This window comes from Trachymyrmex cornetzi, unplaced genomic scaffold (genome assembly GCF_001594075.2).
Source record: "Trachymyrmex cornetzi isolate Tcor2-1 unplaced genomic scaffold, Tcor1.1 scaffold92, whole genome shotgun sequence".
In the NCBI taxonomy this organism is placed as follows: domain Eukaryota; kingdom Metazoa; phylum Arthropoda; class Insecta; order Hymenoptera; family Formicidae; genus Trachymyrmex; species Trachymyrmex cornetzi.
In genome coordinates this window covers 1875871-1885169 of record NW_017300267.1, presented here as the reverse complement: position 1 = coordinate 1885169, position 9299 = coordinate 1875871, and the positions used below count along the sequence as shown (strand labels likewise).

The following is a 9299-nucleotide window of genomic DNA, read 5'->3' as shown; positions in this document are numbered from 1 at the left end:
TACGGGCTGTCACTAACATAAGTGATTAATTCATGTATATTTTTATTATTGACACAAAGGCATAAATTATTATTTCAATAATCAAGCCTTTATATCAATAAAATATACGCATGAATTAATCACTTATGTTAGCGACAGCCCGTAATATGGACTTTGATATAGAAATTGAATCAACAGCATTTTTTTCTCAGTGTACTTAACAAAAATGAATAATAATATAACACAATTAGTACGTAACAATTATATCGTTAAGTTTGAAATTATAACATTGATTTTATGTTACTGTTAATTAATATTTATTTGATACTGTTATGAGGTACGTGTATTACTAAAGAATCTTATATCGTTTTTATACCAGTACCTTAATATGCAAACCATCGAATATTTTAGCAAAATGTTTGAGCATTTTAATGCATGTTTGAATCAGATGATTAAAGGAAATAAGACAAATGTTAATAAGTTTTGTCTGTTTTTTGGCTAATATTTAATTGAAGTTCCGAGATGTATAAATTATGTATCGTGTTAAATGATTGGATACTTAGCGGAAGATGAGTAGTATATTATTTATCTTAAGAACATATTAGAAGAAATCATAATCAAGACAATAATGTTATTACACTTATCAATAAAAGATTATTAAGTAAGACATCAAGACATTCTAAGGATTAACACATCATTAAACAAGATACAGATAGATATTCATCAAACATAGGTATTCATTTTTATATATGTGTACACGTTATATTGATATTGAAACTTATATTGAAAGTCGTTTTCATTAATTGCCTTTTTTTATCAATTCTAAATAAAAAGAATTGTTGTGTAATATACTATATTTGATCAGCTTCGCAAGCCACTGTTACTATAATTTGAAACACGTAAATTTTCTATTCGATGTTAGTAGCTATCCGGGAAAAAATGTCAAGTGCTAAGACAAGCACAGTTAAATAAACACCAAAGATTGATAAGTTAGAAATAAATTTGATATATGACATATAACAGCAAATATATTATTTTATTAGTCTTTATTATGGATATTCGCGATTATTGCATGTTTCCTACTTGCAATGATATTTACAAATTAAAATTTGGATAAATTATTGTACCTCTTGTAAATCATTTTAAATTAAAAATTCATATCATTTTAATTTGATATATTTTATGCAGTTACACAAAAAGAAAAAATTAATTTGGTTGAACAAGAAAAACAATAATAATTGAGTTGTAAAAATTAATAGCGTGCAATTAAACAACATACTCTGTAAACAAACATTCACAAAAATTCAAAATTATTGAAAATATAATATTTACTATGAGCCTAATGCGATTTAATTTAATCGTAACAACAATTTTTATGATACAGTTATTAGAAGAATGGGCTAGTTTGATTTTATATTAAAGCTAAGACATATTTCGCATTAATAATACACCAGTTCCTGTATTCTGTAACTCGTTATGCAGTCGTTATATGTTTATAAGCTTTTCTACCATGTAAAATATTTATGCAACTGTCGTTATGAGCAAATAACGATTGCATAACGAGCAGGGAATGAAAGTACATACTTGTAACGAAGTTACAGTTACAAGTTATTTTTTTGATAATTTTACTGGTAATTGCATTACTTTTTTTCTTTGGTAACTGTAACGGTAACGAAGTTACACTTTTTTGATAACGGTAACGAATTTTATAGTTACTTTTATTGTTACTTTACACACGATTGGACACGATACGACACAAGCCACTCACACTGTAAAAAAATTTTACTATATCAGTAAAAACTTTGTACTGTCTACACACTACTATGAAAAAAATATTAGAAATCCAAAATATTTATTTTTCATATTAAAAAATAAACTTTTTGAAACCCTTGCATGTTTGCCGTATATTCCATAGGGGTGGGATATATGGCTACTCATAGGGGGGTTATGTACAGCTCATGAAAAATTTACAAATAATACATATAAATAAGACGTATAATAACACAATAACTTATAAAAAGTGTTTGTAAAGTTTTATTAAGGAATAAATATGTATATATGAAGTAATAAATAATAATTACAATCTTCCCACATGTATTACAAGTGTTATGACATGAGGTACATATTTCATGTAATGCATTTATTGCATTTAGTGCACTGAATTTAATCTGCGCACTCTTTGTATGCTTTGGGCATAAATCGCTCGCTAAAAATGCCGTATATCCCAAACAGAGGTGGGATATATAAGACAACAAACTAAACAAAGAATACAAAAGTAAAGCACTTATATTTTGCTACACAACATGCTTTACTATTCCACTACACGTATGTATCGCGAAATAATAACTAAGTCTTTTACACGCCCTACAGTAATCATTTTATGTAGATTATAATTTATGATGGCGTTACATATTACAGTGACAAATCGATTCAACTCACAATAATTTCATTAATATTGACAGTAAGAAGCTGAAATCATAATTCAATACTAATATAACGTAAAGGCATGTAACAGAGTAGTTGCAGGAAAATTACCCGTACTTTTTCTATTTTTTTTTACTTCTGTGGCGTAAATCCCAGCGCGGCGTATTTGCCGGAATTACCCTATATTTCCAATTTGCTTAGTTATAAATCAAAAAATTATTTTTATTTGCATATTGCAAATTTATAAACGCGTGGATGTTCATAACTATTATAATCTCAAAATTACCCACTATAATAGTTGTAATTTTACACAAAAATTATTTACAGTGTATAGCGCTTGAAACTATAGAAAGCCCCTAGGCCCGTCCGCTGTGATTAGCGGTCGTCGATTTTAAAAAAGTAACGGAAAACTAACGAAGAGTTACTTTCTCAAGTAACGGTAACTGTAACGAGTTACTTTTAAAAATCGGTAACTAATAACGGTAACTTGTTACTTTTTCTATTCGGTAATGAATAACTGTAACGTGTTACTTTTAAAAAATAACCCACATACCGCATAAAATTTGCAACAATATTGCTGCAATACCGTTGCATATGTTACAGCATTGTTGCTGCAACTTTTGTGTTGTAGGGGAACTTTCCATTCCTTGATAATGAGTTACAGAATACAGGGGAAGATGGTTTATATACAGCGCGATCGAAATAACAATGGATTGAGTTCTTAGACAGTATTGTAAGAGCTATCGCACGATACGAGTGATTCACAGTCTGAGTGATTCAGCTTATAATCCAGAATAGCACATAGGGAAATTATTTATTTAGAATTTTAAATCAAGTTTTAATTTTAAATTTAAGTCAAGAAATAAGAAAGGGTGAGTAAAATAAAAGTGAATATCTGTAGTTATATCGAGCGAATATATACAAGAGTGGCACAAATATAACTAAGACTTTTTTTTGTGTGAATACAAATCAATATTACAGATACACACACTGAATAAAAGAAAGGATTATACACTACCTAGACTTCCAAAATTCATTGTTAACTCTATAAATATCTAGAGTTTACGTTACATACACACACACACATACATACACATACGTGCGCGCGCGCACACAGAATGAGGAAAAAGTATAGAATTGGTAAAGTATCTCGAAAACAATGCATTGAAAAGAAAAATGTTTCATATAAAAGTAATAAGGTTTCAATAAATGCATCAAACTTATTTGATCATAAGTGTAAGTACGAAGGAGTTCCCAAGATCAACTTTAAAATTTTAAATAGATTCCCCACTTTTTATTCAATATTCTTGTAATTTACATCGGGATCTTTTCAAAACACTATAATGAAACTTCTTTTGATTATATATTTTTCGAGATATTAACCAAAAAGAATATAGGAGCAATATTTTTGTACTTTTCAGTTTCTAATGGTTATATAGATAAGTAATCGGTTGATAAGTATAGTAATTTGGGAGAATTCTCTTGAAATTTTCATCTTTTACGACAAATGAAAATTTTATAAATAATAAGTATTAGGGCAACCAATTTCAATTTCTAACAATTATTTTTCAATTAATGTATAACAATATGTAATCTGTTATCTTCTTCTTTTATTCAATATATAATCCACATTTTTTACAACTTATATATATCTCATATTACTTCTAATTTAAATTTAATTAACATTATTGCAATATATAAATTAAATATATTGGATTGGAGAAAAAGCCGCGAAATTTTGTTAGCTCAAAATTATATACAGAACATATTTATTGCGAAATTTTCAACTATCTGACGTAAAAGCTTAAAGTTTTTCTTAAAAGTTCATGTTTAAAAAAGTTACGTCTTTTTGTTACTAAGTTACACGCGAATTAAATAAAAGAACATTCTGACTTTTGTATATACACTAATTTTAAAAAAATAGAATATATATATATATATTTGAGCTAAAAAAATGTGATTTACTATCCATTTTTCCATTGCGCAATAATTATATATAAGGATAGTAATATCACATTTTTACATATTTTCACTCAAATTTTCACATATTTTACATTTAAAAAATTAGCATGATATTATTCAATAGAGCAATGTTTCTGCTTTAAGAATATGTTTTTTTAATTGCAATACGATGATTTTTAATGGAGTTATGAGCAATCAAAGTCAGAATGCTCCTTTTACTTAACTTGTAAATAACTCAAGAACAAAAAATCGTAAAAATATTTTTAAAAAACGATTTTGTAAGGAGAACTTCAAACTTTCACGATATAGATAATCGAAAATTTTTGCAAATTTTTTTTGACACGTGATAGACCTATAAAATGAGAAAAAAATTTTCCCTTTTTTTCAGCTCGTAATTTTCCATGTATAAAAATTATAAAACTCAAATAAATTTCAAAAATATAGTAACCATTCGAAATTAGAGATTTCAAGCTTTAAAACTCTTTTAAATTTAAATTTTGATCATTTTTGACGAAGATATTATATATAATTTTGACCTAACAAAATACTGCAGAACTTTTCCTTCAATCCAATAAAAATATGGAAAACAAATTAGGTCAAAACGTAGTCCAAATTTAAAACAAAATAAGATAAATAAAAGGCATAAAACTACGAACGCAAGATGTAAGCAGCGAATAATTATATATTTAAAAAGTTAAAATACATATAATATCCTCGCGTTGCGTTTTTAAGCAGCGAATAATTATATATTTAAAAAGTTAAAATACATATAATAGACGTTTCGGTCTTAAATTAGACCATCTTCAGTAATAAAACGAAATGAGAGTTATAAATTAATATTCACTTTCGCATACATTAAGTTACATCATTCTGTTCTTGACTTTTATTTTATACTCTTCAAGTTTTCCAATTCCTGTATCTGCTCCGCAAACTATTGTTAACACAGAATCAGGAAATTTTGTGCGCAATAATTTACATCGCGGATACTCACTCAATTAGACGTTTTGATGCACTATCCACTTAACTAACTACTTTTTGACTCGCTGCGAATCTGCGCTTTCAAACCTTGGAGATGTTTTTTAAGAATTCTTCACATCAAGAAAATTGTATTTTGCGTTGACTATCGTTTATTTCTTATCGACTTAATGTATGCGAAAAAAAATATGGAATATCATATTGAATATTAAAAACGGAATTTTTTGCATTAATTAGCCTCTTGATATCTCTGTCTGTGTGAAGTTATTTAATTTTAGTTAAGTTTAGATTGCAACCAGATAGATATCAGTTTGCTATAATTATTTTTGGTTTGAATTGCAACTAATGGATATCAATCTATTGTAATAATTTTTGTTTTGCTGAAAAATGCTAACAGATTAGCCGAAACTAATTAATTTTTCATTATTTGAGATAAAGCTTTTTCAAAGCAAAACTGCACACTGTCTACAGCGCCAATTCCCAATTGCCCGTTTATCATTTCTTTATTCAAAAATGTTTACATCTTTTGGCTTCTTTTCAGCCTCAAAACGTAATTGAATTAGAACAGAAGCAGACTGTGGAATAGTCAACAACCTTGCATATTAATACTTGACAGTAATGAGTTAATTAATGTATAGGGAAAAGAGCGATACACTTTTTTTTCTTTATAAAATGACTCAGCACCAAGTACTTACTGATATGAGAAGTTACTACTCCACATCTACTTTTGTTCTAATTCATCTACGTTAGAGAATGGTTTGAAAGAAATCTCGAAACATGTAAACGTTTTTAACATAATATATATAATTATCTTTTTTTTCATGTATTATACTGTAAAAATTTTACGCACGATGTACTGCGCACGATTCTTATTTGATCTTTTCCTTTCATTAGTTTAATTATTAAGGATGTTCTGGCTATATACAGTCCCAGACAAAAGTTACTCCATTTTGAAATTGATTAAATTCTATACTTTTATAAATTAAAATATGCGCCGTATCGTGTATAAGATCTAAAGTCAGTTAATGTGATATTTGGTATTATAGATGAATATATTTGTATTTTTGTAATCGTCGGTAAAAAACTTTTGGACGTGAATTTTCCTTGAAATCAACTGTAAAAAATGAAAGACGTGTATATTAATAACATTTAATGTATATCAGACATCACGTGATACTTAAAAATCAAAAAGATATGTAAACTAACCTTTGTACTATTGACACTGTTGCCACGTTTTGAGCAATCAAAGTATTATGTAGTCTATTCGGAATTTTGTGTTGCTTTATCGTTAATATCTTGATAAGAGATTAGTAAATCGATATGAATTTTTTTTTAGAACCATTGCTCAGTATTTTATTTATTCACAAACAAAGTTTCAGAATATTGGTAATGTTGCTTCTTTATAATTTTGTTGATAAATGGGAATATGCTGCTGTTCGATGGAAATAAATCGCTGAAAACGCTAAAAATCGCTAAAATCTGTATCAATTAACCCATTTCAGTATGAATTATACTAAAAGTCAACTAAGAGTCAACTGATGTAGATTTCAACGATTTTCATAGATTTTAGTGATTTATTAATTCTCACCAGAGATACTTCATAAGAACTCATGCAAATTAAATTGGATAACTCGTGAATTAGATAGAGAAGCGACTTCAGGTTTTATATACATATGTCTTCAGATAATAAATAGAACCAAATTATTAAATTTTCGAGTTATTGTCAATATTAGAACGTTAGCGCGAGTACATCCTTAAAAGTTCGTATATCAATCGTATTCTTTAGTTCATTTAATACTAAAAAAATTTTAAGAAAAATTCGTTACTCAATTGAGCAAAAAAAAATGTTCAAAGTATTTAAACATGTTTTTTTCTAAAAGCTGTATTTTGATACTTATGTCCATACTCCCTGGGAATTTGTTATAACAGTGACCAAGAACGATTATAACATAAAATAACTTTTTAAATGAATAAAAAATAGTTTACTATCAATCACCTTATCAATCTTAAAACTTATAACCAGTCTCTAAATTTATGACTATAATAATAAGTAGTCATTTGTCTAAACAAGGCAAACGGTTGGGCGAGCAGACGAGTATGCGTGCTATTTGAATTTACATTTAAAACTTTATGAGCATGTTTTCAAAGCATTACTGCACTTTTGAAATACGTAAAAAAAGTGACTATTTCAACTCAATAAAGAATATCTCTGAATGTATCATATGATGCTTATATAAGTGTTGTATGACATAGTATTCCACATATTGCATTTATAAAGCGATTATTGGAATAAGATTTTAAACATAGAGAGAAAAAATAATTAAAAAAATATTTATTTTTATCAAAAGATAAAGAAGATAATTATTTTATTTTCCTTTCCTTTCTGTTAGTTTTGATTTATTTCTTGCTTTATTTCTATGATAAAAAAAAATTTTCTTTTTGCCAAATTAATTTTATTTTTCATTTCTTTAGCTTCTATTTTTGTAAGTATATTAGTTGTTATTGCCGATTTTTAATTTTTTCCTTTTCCTTTATCTTCCATAATTGATTGACCGACGCGCGTTATATATAATTCAATAACATTAAATTCATACAAAAGATATACAAAATCATACATAAAATATAAGTAATAAAACAGTAAGCAATCAACGTTTTTTATTTACTATTTACGTTACGATTGATGATTACTTACTTTACAATTTCCACTGTAATTGACCGATTCGCTTACTGCTTATACCTTATTTTGTCTTATGTTTTTCTCTTATTGCCATGACTCTTATTTTTTTAAGTCGACCTTCTTACTTCACCTTTATACAAGAAAAATCTTTATTCAAAATTATGCAAGAAATTCTAAAAAGAACAAACTTTATAAATATTAATTTCTATATATATTTTCATATACATTTTTTAATTTTGCAGATTGTATGTGTTGATTATCATTCTAAAAACATATTTCTGAACTAAAGCTAGAATAATAATATATTACTACCAATAATAAACTTTTAATAATGTTAAAATTATTACTAAAAAATTATCTTTATTCTGTAGTCTTTATATATAGTATTATATTTTGTAGAAATAAGATAGAAAAAAACTTAAAAGCAGTAATACACAAAGTTCAGTATAAAATTAGATTAAAATTCAAGAAGAGAGAAGTTTTATTTAAAAGTTGACTTTTACATATTATTTATTTGTTGATACACTGTTCGCAGATTCATTGATTATATTTTCACCGTTTTATATTTAATATTTTATTTTTATTTTTAATGTGCAAATTCTTTCCACACTATTCTTAATTACATTGATTTATCACATATGATAATTACATATTTAATAATACATTATAATATTTTTCTTCTTAAATTACACATATATGTTGGACGATTTATATATGTATAAACAGAATCAAAGACGAAGAGAAAGTCTGTATATTGGAACTAATAGTCCAAAAAGAGGCCAATAAAATAACATATAACATTATATATATTGAAAAATTTTATTTATAAATTTTTATTTACAAGTTTTATTTTCCTTATCACGAACTTTTAAAAATGTTGCATATCACCAATCAGTTTTATATATTGCGTTTCAGTCAATTATTATTACTTATTGTCTTTATTTGAATTATTCATTATCGTATAATTTAGTTATTACAATTTCAGGTTACAAAGTATATGTCAAGCATAATTTAATGTATTGCGCTTTATATTGTAAATTTATTCTTATATATACAGGGTGATAAAGTAACGATAAAACTCTCGCATAGAGGTAGAGAGAGAGAGAGAGAGAGAGAGAGAGAGCAGACTAAACTTAGTTAAAAAATCCTCTATCATTTTTTGCAATTTTCGCAATAGTTAACAAGAATACCAATTACTAAAAATCACCGAATATTAGTTTTCAATAATTTTTTACTCAACTACTATCCTATATTAAAATTGCCATGTCAGGTTTTTTTGAAG

At 26.6% G+C, this 9299-nt stretch overlaps 1 protein-coding gene across 1 annotated transcript in view; it reads left to right on the top strand.

Annotated features, from left to right (window-relative positions):
• Positions 1 to 2923: 2923 nt before the first annotated feature.
• The window catches only part of LOC108769604 (very long-chain-fatty-acid--CoA ligase bubblegum), a 14142-nt gene continuing 7766 nt past the window's right edge, over positions 2924 to 9299 (top strand). Inside the window, exon 1 of the mRNA XM_018520645.1 lies at positions 2924 to 3275. The gene's annotated coding sequence lies outside the window, so the exon portion shown is untranslated. The remainder of the gene's footprint in view (positions 3276 to 9299) is intronic.